Genomic DNA, 12,668 nt, shown 5'->3' on the forward strand with positions numbered 1-12,668 from the left:
GTATCCAGCTGACAGGCTGACAGAGGAAGAGCAGCAAGACTGAGCTAGCCAGGCTGGGGGGCTGGCGGGTACTGCAGGCATGGAAATCTGACTAGTCAGAAATGGTCAGGTATTGAAGACTGGCCTCAGGTAGAGAGGAAAACGCAGGTCCAGAACCCAAGACCTGGGTAAGAGTTGTACAAGTGAGTAGGAGTAGTGAGCTCTGAGTCTAGGCTGAGAGCTGTTTTCTTTCTACTTTCTCTTACTGCCTGCTGGTATAAGTATTCAATTTCTCAAGGGTACAGTAGAGCTAAGTAGGAAGAAGACAGCGGTCTAATAATAAGAGCTAGCATTTGTATATACTTCCTACCCACCAGGCACTATTTTAAATATTAATACTTTATATATACTAACATTTAACCCTCACAACAACCCTATGAGGGAGGTTAAACAGAAACCAAGGGGTAAGTAACCTGCCCAAGGTCACTCAGTTGTAAGGTGCACAGGTAGGATTCAAACCAGGACAGTCTGGCTACCAAGTCCATGTTCTTATCATTCAGCTATATTGCCTCTCACTTCCCTTTATGGATTCCCAGGTAGCTAACAGTCTGGAGGACTTGCCTCAATTCAAGTTTTATCAATAAGGCAAGGATCAGGAAGTCCCACAGAAAAATGAGGCAAAAACACCCAGAGGAGGAAACAAACAAGATGATTAAGTATATGAAGAAATTCTCAAGCTCATTTGTGATTAGAGAAATGAAAAATTTTTTAAATAAGCTAGCACTTTATTGGGAATTTGGGGTTGATATGCATACACTGCTGTATTTAAAACAGATAACCAACAAAGACTTGCTTTAAAAATAATTTTAAAATGAGATAGCACTTTAAATTCAACATACTGACAAAAATGAGAAAGCTAAAAAATACCCAGTGTTGGCGAAGGCACTTGGATTCTTGTGCCTCCAAGAATCTTGGATTCTTCAGGCACTGCCTGGGGACAGACTGATGCAGCCATTCCAGATGTCATCTTGTAATATTTGTCACACTAAAGTACCTGACCCAATAACCCAGCACTTTGCTCCTGAGTATATGTATCTCAGAGAAATTCCTACACAGGTCCAAACATGGGAGATGTCCCCATACCTTTTGTGGCAGTGGGGAGTTGCAGGCACTCAAGTGTCCATCACTGAGGAAACGAGTGAGTTAAATGTGGTCTATAAAACATGATGCAGCAGTTAGAAGCAACAGGCTGGACACAAGAATAGATGATTTTTAAAAAAGAGTTGAGGGGTTTCCCTGGTGGCTCAGTGGTAGGTAAAAAGAATGTCTTCCAGTGCAGAAGACATGGGTTTGATCCCTGATCTGGGACGATCCCACATGACATGGAGCAACTAAAGCCCATGTACCACAACTACTGAGCCTGTGCTCTGGAGCCCATGAGCCGAAACCATTGAAATCTGGGTGCCTTAGAGCCTGTGCTCCACAAAAGAAGCCACTGCAACGAGGAGCTAGGACATCATAACTACAGAAAAGCCTGTGCAGTAGTGAAGACCCAGCACAGCCAAAAATAAATAAAATTACTAAAAAAACTTAAAAGGGTCAGATTTCCTGCCCTCATTTCTTCTAAAAGTTTATTCCTTCAGGGAGTCTCTCAACTGCCGAACTTCTAATTCCTATGTTGATCTAGTGATCTTGGGGGCTGAAAAATTAAGGGCCCAGTGAAATCAATGAACTCCCTGAAGCACACCAAAGACCATCAAATATATCCCTCCTGCTGGGAGTCCCCCCTACCACCCCACTTTCCCACTAGCTCACTCACTTTCAGGGCTCCTCAGTGACATAGTCATAACTCAACTGATGCCTCTCTGACTCTCAGCCCAGGTGCACGCCCTTCCTGCTTGCACAGAACCCAATTCTCACTCAAGTGGAAGGTGCCGCTCACCATATCATATCGTGATTGCCTGTCTATTTTTATTTACCTTTTCCAGTAGACCACAGGGCAAGGGCCATGTCTCAACCTTCTTTCCTAGCTTCTTGCCCAATGCCTAGATCACAGTAAGTGGTCAACAGATGCTTTCTGAATGACTGTATGAATAAATGAAATAATTCATTTAGTGAGAAACAAGGGAGAAAGGTGGAAGGCAACTGTCTTAGCCCTTCCCAGCCTTTTCCCACCTGAGGGTCCAAACTGGGTTGCAGGCAGCTTAGCTGTGGAAAACGTCCCCATCTTCCTCTCCTGAGCACCAGACCCTTCCTGACTTACACCAGGCAGTTCCCAAACAAAGATGAGGAAATGAACCGGAGGGTGGTCTCTAAGTTGCAGCTCCTGAGACTCACAGAAGTCCCTTTTGAGCAACAGCCCCCACGAGGCATGTTTTAATTAGCTGATTAGGCTGTAATTAGATTAGAGGTGGACACACCCTTAGGAAGTTGGCTCATATGGACCTTGATGAGCTCCCATTTTCAAGACTGTGCGGCTCACAAAGCTCGAGAGGGCAGTTGCATCGATTGGCTTTCTGCTCTCAGTGGCCAGAGGGGCTTTGGGTCATCCCACTGTTTAGGAAAGAGGGAGGAAACCTGTGGTGTGAGCTCAGACCTAGGCTGGGCCAGGCACGTGTCAGAGACGGCTGGCGAGCAGCTGGAGCTGGTGAAGCAAGAAGGGCAGTGATCCCAGCTCCAGGTCGGCCCCACACAATGTGGAGCTTCTGGAGAGGCTCCTCTGACTCCCCCTCCCCTTTACCCCCCACATCCAAGCACAGGGTCACCATGTCCCAAGGAGAAGACAAAGAGTTGACCTATTTTCAACTCAGCGCACACCTCAGTGAGGGGAGGAAGCAAAGAGGTCACAGTTCAGGAGGTTTGCTGGAAGTCAAATGAGCTGTGGCTCATTCAGTCTACTGGCCAGTCTATGGGAGGTCAAGAAAGCAGGGTGGCTGACCAAAGGCACGTGTTGAATCTAGAGATCCTGTGGTGGGGGGGCATGAGCTTGGGGCAGGGGTGGGTAGTGGGGAAATAGGAGGGTGGTTTTCTTTTCTTCTTTTTTGGGAGGATGGGGTGCAGTTTTCTTTTTAAAGCCAGCTTCCTTGGGAAACAAACTAAAGATTAGGTAGGAAGCAAGGTACCTGTATAGAAAATGTGTCCCAGTTTTCTTGAATGAGGATGATATTTTATTTACTTCCCTTGAAAGGCAAAGATCAATAATCATAATAAAGCAGCCATAGAGGGTTGAGCACTTTACATTTACTTTTACATTTACTATTCCAGATCATTATAACCACTCGCAATGAGGTACCAGTCAATTTTATAAATGAATAAACTGAGGCTCAGCAAGATAACATGAGCTGTCCAAGTGTACATGTTTAATAAACACAGGAACCAAGATTCAAATTCATTACTGTCTGGTGCACATTCCCCTAAACCACACTGGTTCTCACCCACCTGACCATCCATTAGTCTGTCCTAACATCCCATAGTTGCTGGGCCCTTACTATGCACCAGGGACAGTGATATTTTCAGACAGTCGTAAAGCTAGCTGGGTTAATAAGAGGGAATCTGATTTAGGTAGACAAGGGTCAAAAATCAATAGTGGGCCCAGACAAGGTGAGATAATTTGGGCAAAGCTCAAGGAAGGCATGACACATTAAGTGGGCCACCAAACCAAGATTATCCATTACAGGGTTTCCAGGACAATCGCAATTTCACACTCTTTACCTAGTTCCAAACACAGGTCCATACCTTTCAATCTGTGGTTCATAATACTCGGTCGCCAAACCAATGGGCCAGAGTGGTCAGGCCCTGATTATTAGGGATTCTTTCCACAGTATGGGCTAGACCAGGCTCTCCATAGGCAAATCATCCATAAGAGCATGTTGGGGCTCCTACACTTACTGTGCACTAGGCTGTCTTAAGTGCATTTTAATCTTTGCAACCACATGATGCTGAGGCAGGTGCCATTATTGTTCCTACTTTGCCGATGAGGAAACAGTTGGAAGGAGGTAGAACTAGATTTTAAACTCAGGTCCTTTTTCCAGAGCTCTTGTCCCTCACTACTCTGTCACACACATCTAGACTGTGCTCCCTAAAGTAAGGACTGTGCCTGGCCATCTGTTCCTTTGCACACAGGGCAGAGTACAGGCCAGTAAATATTTGTTTTATCAATTCACTTCTGAGGCCTTAACACTGCACTGCTGATGGACACACTGAGGCTGCAGTCAGCTCCTGGGCTTTACTTGCCAGAACTGCTAAATTGGGTTGCCCTAGATGTTACCATTGGTTTTGGTTTTAACTGCAGACTGAAACACTCATCCCCCCTATTAATTTTTATCACCACAGATTTAACCATTGCTCTCTCCCATTGAGTTCATTTTTCACATTCCCAATTCTTTCACCCAACATATCAGCTTCATTTAATTTGCCAATTTATTTGTCATTTATAACTGGTCTCATTAGAATCAGTGATATGACTAGTGAATAGGACAGAACCCTGTGGTTCATAAGCACAGTCTGCTTTCCAGCCTGATACCCATTCATATATAAACAATGAACCAGATCACTCACCATTCATTAGTTTTGGCTAAACTATTTGCTACATCATATTTTATTCACGCAGATAGCATGAGAGACAGCCAAAACCTTGCTGCATCCCAGGCACACTCACCGTATTTACTGATATTTACTGTGTATCCCTGACTCACCAGCCTGGCAGCCCTAATGAGCACAGTTCATGGCACAGAGTGGATCTGAGGTCTTTAGAGAGGAGGTGCAGGAGCGCACCACATCACAGTCCCTAGAAATGGACACTCCTTCCCAGGCTGCTGAAGGGGATGAACACGGGGTGCTCTTTTTGTCCCAACCGATCCTCTCTGTGAAGACAGCCCTGAACACAGAACCCCAGGATGGGATACAGCTGTGGAAAAGTGGGTGGGTACCCTGAGACTGTCAGGTTAGGCAAATGAGCTGGCATCGCTTTCCCAGGAGCAGTGCCTGGGTGGCCTGAGGTCAAGGCATGCGTCTGCCAAACTAGAAACGGGTGCATGCTGGAATTGGAATATCATTACTATGAAACAGGATTATCTTGGGCAATGATTCTAAATGGGATTAGAAATGACTCTTTGTTACTCAGAGATAATCAGCCACAGCAGCAGTGGTGGGAGAGACATCAAGCACGGCACACTTTTCTTGGGGCATAGTGCTGGCATTCTGGGCACCTGGCCAGCACCCTCAGCCACCTTTCCTTGCTGGGAAATACTGGGAACTGTTCTTCACCAGGCAGGCGGCCACCTGGGACAATAGCCAGCTTCACGTCAAAATGCTCTGGTCTGGGGTCCCATGTTCTAGGCACGGCTTCTGAGATGAAAAGGAGTAGAAAAAGAATTTCCAAAGCCCTACTGCTTCTGCATCACACAAAAGAGATACTGGTGAGAGGCAAGTAATAGCGCCACCTCCCTCAAAGACAGGTCTACTTGCAGGAAATTCACTAACTTCATGAGGTCACCCACAATCAGCCGCAGCAGAGTTAGTCATAATAATAATTAAGACACTACCACTACTACTACACTGCTGCTGCTGCTAAGTCGCTTCAGTCGTGTCCGACTCTGTGCAACCCCATAGACGGCAGCCCACCAGGCTCCCCCATCCCTGGGATTCTCCAGGCAAGAACACTGGAGTGGGTTGCCATTTCCTTCTCCAATGCATGAAAGTGAAAAGTGAAAGTGAAGCCGCTCAGTCGTGTCCAACTCTTAGCGACCCCATGGACTGCAGCCTACCAGGCTCCTCTGTCCATGGGATTTTCCAGGCAAGAGTACTGGAGTAGGTTGCCACTGCCTTCTACTATTAACTAAAGTAGCAAAGTCTTCTCCAGTGCTTATTATGTGGCAGGCATCATTCTAAACACTTTTACATATATTTATAAACTTAAAGTAGCTCACCTTGTTATCTACGTATCATGGTTGAGGAAACAATCACAGGTAAGTGAAAGAATTTGTCAAGACCAATAGGAGGAAGAGCCTGGATGTGAACCCCAGTCTTTCAGCTCTTGAGCTCACAACTCCATCACATGCTGGATGGACAGTCTCAGCCTGAGAGGACCGTGGCCTGTGCTGGATAAGGCTTTCCTGTACGCTCGTTGGTCTCCAGACCCTGCCAGTGCCTCCTATCAACTCTGGTACATCTCTACTTTCTTACCTTTAGGAGCCTATGCTCACAATGGTCCTTATTCCAAAAATGCTGTCTTTCTACTCTCCACCTCTACCGATCAAAATCCTGTCCATCTTTCAAGGCCCACCTCATGTGAAAGGGCCTCCTTTCATGATCGCCCCCTCCCCAGCACTCTAGGTTGGTCTTCTCTGGGGTACTGACCATACTTTGCCTCATTCTACAGTTAAAGGGGGCTTGTTTTATCTCTTCTCTGAGGACAAGGAGAATAGTTTGTTGGTTTTTAAATTTCTCAAAATCATCCAGCACATAGTGGGTCATCAAGAAACCTTGCCTGAAAAAAAAAAATAAAAAAAGAAAAAAAAGAAAAAAGAAACCTTGCCTGAGTTGACTTGACACCTGGTCCTGACATGGCTTTGATCCTGAATCTTCCCTAGGCAGTGCAGTCTAGTGGACAGAAAAAGGGTTTGGGGTTCAGAGGGACCTGGCTTCAAATCCCGGCTCCCCCTTTCACCAGTGGACAAGCTTGAGCACCTCTGAACTTCATTTTCTCTATATGTAAAACAGGGATAATAATCCATCACTTTTAGGGTTGCAGTGAGGATCACAGCCAATACTGGAAGTATCTGACATGGGCCTGGCACACAGAAGACACCACAATCATCATCATCACTACAGTCAGGAGATCAGACAGCACATAGCCAGCCTCTTTGGGCCAAAGGAAGCACCGTTGTGCACCAAGCAGCCAGGCTGAGAACAGGCTGGGGATCTTGGGAAGAGGCTGGAAGCCTTCTAGACAGGCTAGACCTCCACGCTGTCAGGCCTCCTAAGGACCTAAGCTGAAGCATGGGTCCAGGGTGCTCTACCTGCTCTGCCTCTGGCCAGCCAGCAAAGAAGAGCTTCCCAAGGAGGCTGCCCTGGTCCAGCTGCAAGAGCAGCATCAGTTCTATGCTCAGAGAACACCTGCAGAGTTGTCAGCCACACAGAGGGCTATAAAGCCTCTCTTGAGGGTCAGCAATCTGGCTTGTGCTACTGGGTTCTTAAAGACAGGGTATAATGTCCCCCTCCCCTTAGTAAGGTGGAGGGAAAATAAGCCAATGCTAAAAATAAATGACTGCAATGAGAGGGAATTAAATGGTCTTTGGCCAAGGATGGCGGCATTTTAAAATTAACAAAGCCCAGGTACCACATCCAGGAAGGCCTTGGCAAATGCGTGTTATCCACTCATTAGCTCAGCTCCTCAGGGACCCCAGCCAAGTAGGGAAGGCAGTGCCGGGAAGCGGTCCTTCCGATGCTGATGAAATGCACTCCGGGAGAAAAAGCAGGAGGGAGGGAGACTCTTGTGGGGAATTTCAAACAGTTCTGCTGGAGCTTCCTTCTCTGTTTGGTGGACTCACCTTCTCTGAGGCAGGGGCTTTCAAAGCAACCAGCAAGCCCAAGTGGGCTCAAATCTCAATCGCCCCCCACCACCCCACCCTTTCAGGATCCCTGGTTCCTGAAGCACCCCACTGGCCATACTATTTAGGCGGTCCTCCCTGGACAGCAGTCGAGGAACAAGGAACCCAAGAATGATATGGGATGAGGCAAGTTCCCAGTCCTGAGCACTGCTCTTTCTCCTTGCTATGAAGAAGAACCCTATGACACTTTGTGAGCCTGCCCTATACCACTCACAAAGTGAACTGATCACTATTCACTGGTCATGTGACTCCATAAGTCTTTACTCTTCACAATCAGAATATATAGTATTGCAATGTAAGATACCACCAGCAAAAGGATTCAAAACATTCTAGGTGACCGCAAACAGTATGGATTTTTTTCATTTTAACACTACAATCATGAATTCTCAGTACACCAAAGGTCACAATTAACAGTGAAATATAGAGAAAGACGGTGGCATTTGAAAAACTTTTTTAATGTCAGCTTATTGAAGCATCTTTTACGCATAGTAAAATGCATCCTTTTAAGACGTACAATTTGATGAGTTGTATGGCCACCACCAGAATTAAGAATTAACACTCTAAAGTATTTCTGTCACCCGAAAAGTTCCTTTGTGTCCTTCCCTAAACTCCTAAATGCTAGCAGCCACTAACTTGAGTTCTGTCCCTATAATATTGCCTCTTCCAGACTGTCATATAAATGGAATTATACAGAAGGTAGCTTTTATTGTCTGGCTTTAACTTAGCATAAGACTTTCAAGATTCAACCATGTTGTTACCTGTACAAGAAGTTAGTCCTTTTTTTTTCCCCCAGTGCTGAGAGGTCCACTGTATGGATGTACTATAATTTGTCCTTTCATCAGATTATGGACATTTGGGTGATTTTGAGTTTTTGGTGATTATGAATAAAGTTACTATAAATATTTGCATACAGGTTTCTTGGTAAGATATATGTTTTTATTTTTCATGGACAAATACCTAGGAGTTGGTATTGCTGGGCTGTATAATAAATGTATGTTTTACCTTTACAAGAAATTGCTAAAATATTTTCCAAAGCGGCTGTTTCATTACACATTCATATCGGCAGTTATGACAATTGTTCTGCATCACTGTCATCACTTGGTACTGTCAGTTTTTAAAATTTTGCTCATTGGAATAGGTGTTTGGTCAAATGGAATAGCATTTCACTATGATTTTAACTTGCATTTCCCTAAATGCTGAGTATTTTTCACGTACTTATTTCCCATCAATCTCTTCTGTGGTGAAGTATCTGCTCAAGTCTTTTGCCTATTTTTTAAAAACTGGGCTATCTTTTTACTACTGTTGTGTCCAAGAGTTCTTTACACTTTCTGGATAATTTTGTTATGGGACGTGTATTTTGACAGCTTCTTTTTTGAGGAATCAGAAATCGTACCATTTCAATTCCAAACCACTATCCCCTGCACATACATGTTGATCAAGAAAACAGAAAAGACGAACTTTCAGTTTACAAGTACCTTAGTGCCGCTGGGCAAAGGGCCAAGTAGTACCCAGTACCTGTTAAAACTCACAAGACGGTTTGCACCTCCACGATGAGCACCTGACCACCACTGGGCTTTAAAGAAAGCTACATCTGGAGAAACGGCTGTCCTATAAACAGCTTTTGGCCCCCCAGGCTCGGCACCTCCCAAAGCCCTGTTCTGGTCCGGCAGGCTCCTGGAATGGTCAACAGTCGTCACACTCCATTGCTGGCCATTGTCCACTGGGAAAGGTAGGAGGCTCCCAACCCACCCCTCAGTGAAAGAGCAAACAGTGGGGCCTGTGGCTGCCTGGACATCAAAGTAGAGCAAATAGGCCTGGCAGGCCCTGCCTCTCCGCCTACACATCCTGCAAATGCCATCTGAAGGAGCGTCCCTGAGGGGGTCATGACTTCCAGCTTGTCACCGCGCACATCAAAGTTTGCACCACACACGAACTCGGTGCATGGGTTCGAATCAAGTTGCCCAAGAGCGGATACTCTGCCATTGTGTCCAGTTTTAATCCCATGTTTTCCCAAGTAATTAAGCCTTCTTGCTTATGAACTTGTGACTAAGTAAAGCATCACTGAGAAGTTGTAACATCAAAGTGCCTTCCACCGTCTGTCCATGTTTAGTAAAATTGGATTTCTTTCCGTTCTTAAAGAAAAACTAATTGAATTTAGCTGAAGGCTGGGTATATTTGCACGAGCCAGTAGAGGCTGTGCTAAGTTACAGTGGTCATCCTTGGACCCTGTGGCTTAGCCTTTAGCCGGGCTGGGTCAGAGTGCAACATGGAATGAGGCACCCAGATTTAGGCTGAACAAGTGCCTCTGGCATGAGGCTTATGGAGAAGGGGCCCGCCCCTGCCAACAACTCCTCAAGGCAATACTACACCCAAGCTGTTACTAGGCTGGTGAAAGGATTGTCCTAGCAGAATGTTGATAAATCTTTGGCAGGACGGCTACTGAAGACAATGGCCATCACAATGCTCAAGTCCTTGATGTTAGCAGTCCAAGTAAGCTTCTTAAGGCAAAGGCTGGGATGCTTACTTAGTATCTGAAGGCCCTCTAGCCCAGCACATCAGCACCTGACACAGTATAGCTTTTTTTTTAAGTTGCTGGATGCCTAACATGATAATAAAAAGGTACATCAGAAACAAGTTCCTTTCTCCTGCTGCTAAGTCACTTCAGTCATGTCCGACTCTGTGTGACCCCACAGACATCAGCCCACCAGGCTCTCCTGCCCCTGGGATTCTCTAGGCAAGAAGAACCAAAATTCTCTGTATCCTTTTTTGCCTGGTCAGGACACTTCAAACTAAATTTATACTCTATTCCACAAGTTACCTGACTTACAGAGAGTACAGCCTGGTCCCATTTATGTAAAATTAGACACACGCAGATATAGACATATAGTGACTGGTTTCTAGACAGAGGAAATTCACCTGATGGCTCCTTGCTTCTCTATATTATTTTTACAAAAACAACAAACCTATTTCTGGAAAAGAAAATCTCAAGTTCAATCCTGATAGAATTATCTTTCCTTTTACCAATATGATTTCTGATCTTGATCCAGTTTTAACTCTCCTGTGTACATCTATGTTTGCATTTTAATTTAAGTCACCTCAAACCCTTTTTGGAAATAAATGGAGGGGATAAATGATTTTCTTTGTTCTATAGCACTATATTTTCTATTCAAAACTAAATAACGCTTTCTCCATTCTAAATTAAATAAAATAATACATACATACATATATATATATGTATGTATATATAAAAGTTCACAAGAAGTTATCTCCTTAAGGATAGAGACTATCGTGTTCATATCCCCAAGGACTTAACACATTAAGCAGCCAGGCACTAAAGGCAGTGGAGGGTGAAACGCCTGGGCTCTTCTCAGAATATCTCCCTTGAGCTTGTGGGCTGCCAACACTGGAAAGGAGGTAAAGGCTCTCTGTTTTCTGCCTTGAATCCCAGGTTGCTGCCCCTCTACTCTTCCTTGATACAAACCCAATTCAAAGGTGGTGGCATTTCAGGCCTGGCCAGTATGATTCCAGATGGGTTTGGTGACTGATAAGATGAGGATCAGCACACTTCTAATATGGAAAAACACTGGCAGATTGTGCTGGGATGGACACAATAATCCTTCAAGACTCCCACAGCACCTTAGGAATGTGGCCTATCCACCCTGAGCAATATATTCCTGGCATACCAGATTCTACTTTTACTTTTCTTCCACTAGCACTTCTTATCTCCTAACATATATAGCTTGCTTGTGTACTGTATTTACTGTTTATTGTTTGTTTCTGCCTCTTTCTACCCAAGGACCACCACTTGTACAGAAATAAGCTCTTTGAGGACAGGGATATTTGTTTATCAAGAACAGTGCCTGGTAAAAAGAAGGTACCAAACAATTTTTGTGATATGAATAAATAAATCTAACCTGAGAGTATGCTGTTTTCTGTAAAAATCTGTCCTCGCTGGGTATTGGAAGGAAGAGGAGGGCACAAAATAGAAGCTTAAAACACCAGTAATTAGTCCCAGGAACCAAGTAAATACAAGCCAACACTCTCACTTTGCTCAATGAGCATCACTGATTTGCTAATGGCCCTGGATAAAGACAGAGCAATCAGTTAAACCAACAACTCATTGGATTGAGAGAGAAGTGTCCTCAAAGCACATCTACTAGCTGTCTGCTCACTGATTGGCATTATTCTTAGTGTTATTTCCTATCCTGTATCAATGCTAAAAATACCACACATAGAAGGGCTCACACCCACTCCCCTTTCTCCATCCTTGGTTATCTCTTGCAGATAGAGATACCTGCAAGCTGGGAAAGACTGGTGGAGTCTTTCTCCACTGGGGGTGGAGGCAGGGGAAGCAGGTTATCAGTGGTAGAACAAACACCACTGTGATTGTGTGATTGTGTGTGGACAGGTCTAGCAGCAGAGAATAACTCCTCACCATTTGTAACCTGTAGCACATACATTATCTCATCTGACTCTCACAAGAATACAGTGAGAATCTATCTTCTCTACTGTCAGATTCAGTCCCCTCACGCCCTCTGCTTTGATAAAATCCTGTCCACACTGCTCTGACATCATTGATTACACTATACTCTGCTTCTCTACCTGCATGTCTTTTCCACATAAGACCATGAGCTCCCAAGGCCTCTGATTCCTCAGTGATTAACATAGAGCCTGGCTCAGAGGAGTTATCTACCAAATGTTTGCTGAAATAGTTGCTTTCAGGTGAAGAAACAAGGAATAGAATTTTGAAATTCAACCAAGGGTCGGAGCCAGGACTGGACTCTAGGTTCTGACTTGTAGAGCCAATTTACATCAAATTTTTCTTTTAAAGACTATGTGCTTGGAGCTAAAGAGGCAAATAAGGAGACAGAGTGCTGAGATCAAGTTCATGACAGAGGAGCAGAGAAGAGAGAACTAGGTCAGTACAGCTAAGTCTCTCAGCCAGTCTGAGGCAGTGCCACCTCGACATGATAAAGCCCCAGTTTGGTTGATTTCTACCACCTTTATGACTCTCACAAAGGTGGTCGGTGCTGGCAGATAAAAGCCTTAAAGATCTGCTTGAAGGGAAAATGAAAATTG

The 12,668-nt window shown here is 44.8% G+C and overlaps 1 protein-coding gene across 1 annotated transcript in view; it reads right to left on the reverse strand.

Annotated features, from left to right (window-relative positions):
* The window catches only part of CLPB (ClpB family mitochondrial disaggregase), a 148,413-nt gene that overhangs the window by 100,240 nt on the left and 35,505 nt on the right, over nt 1–12,668 (reverse strand). The gene's annotated exons all lie outside the window — the stretch shown is intronic.

Source organism: Bubalus kerabau, chromosome 15, assembly GCF_029407905.1.
Source record: "Bubalus kerabau isolate K-KA32 ecotype Philippines breed swamp buffalo chromosome 15, PCC_UOA_SB_1v2, whole genome shotgun sequence".
In the NCBI taxonomy this organism is placed as follows: domain Eukaryota; kingdom Metazoa; phylum Chordata; class Mammalia; order Artiodactyla; family Bovidae; genus Bubalus; species Bubalus kerabau.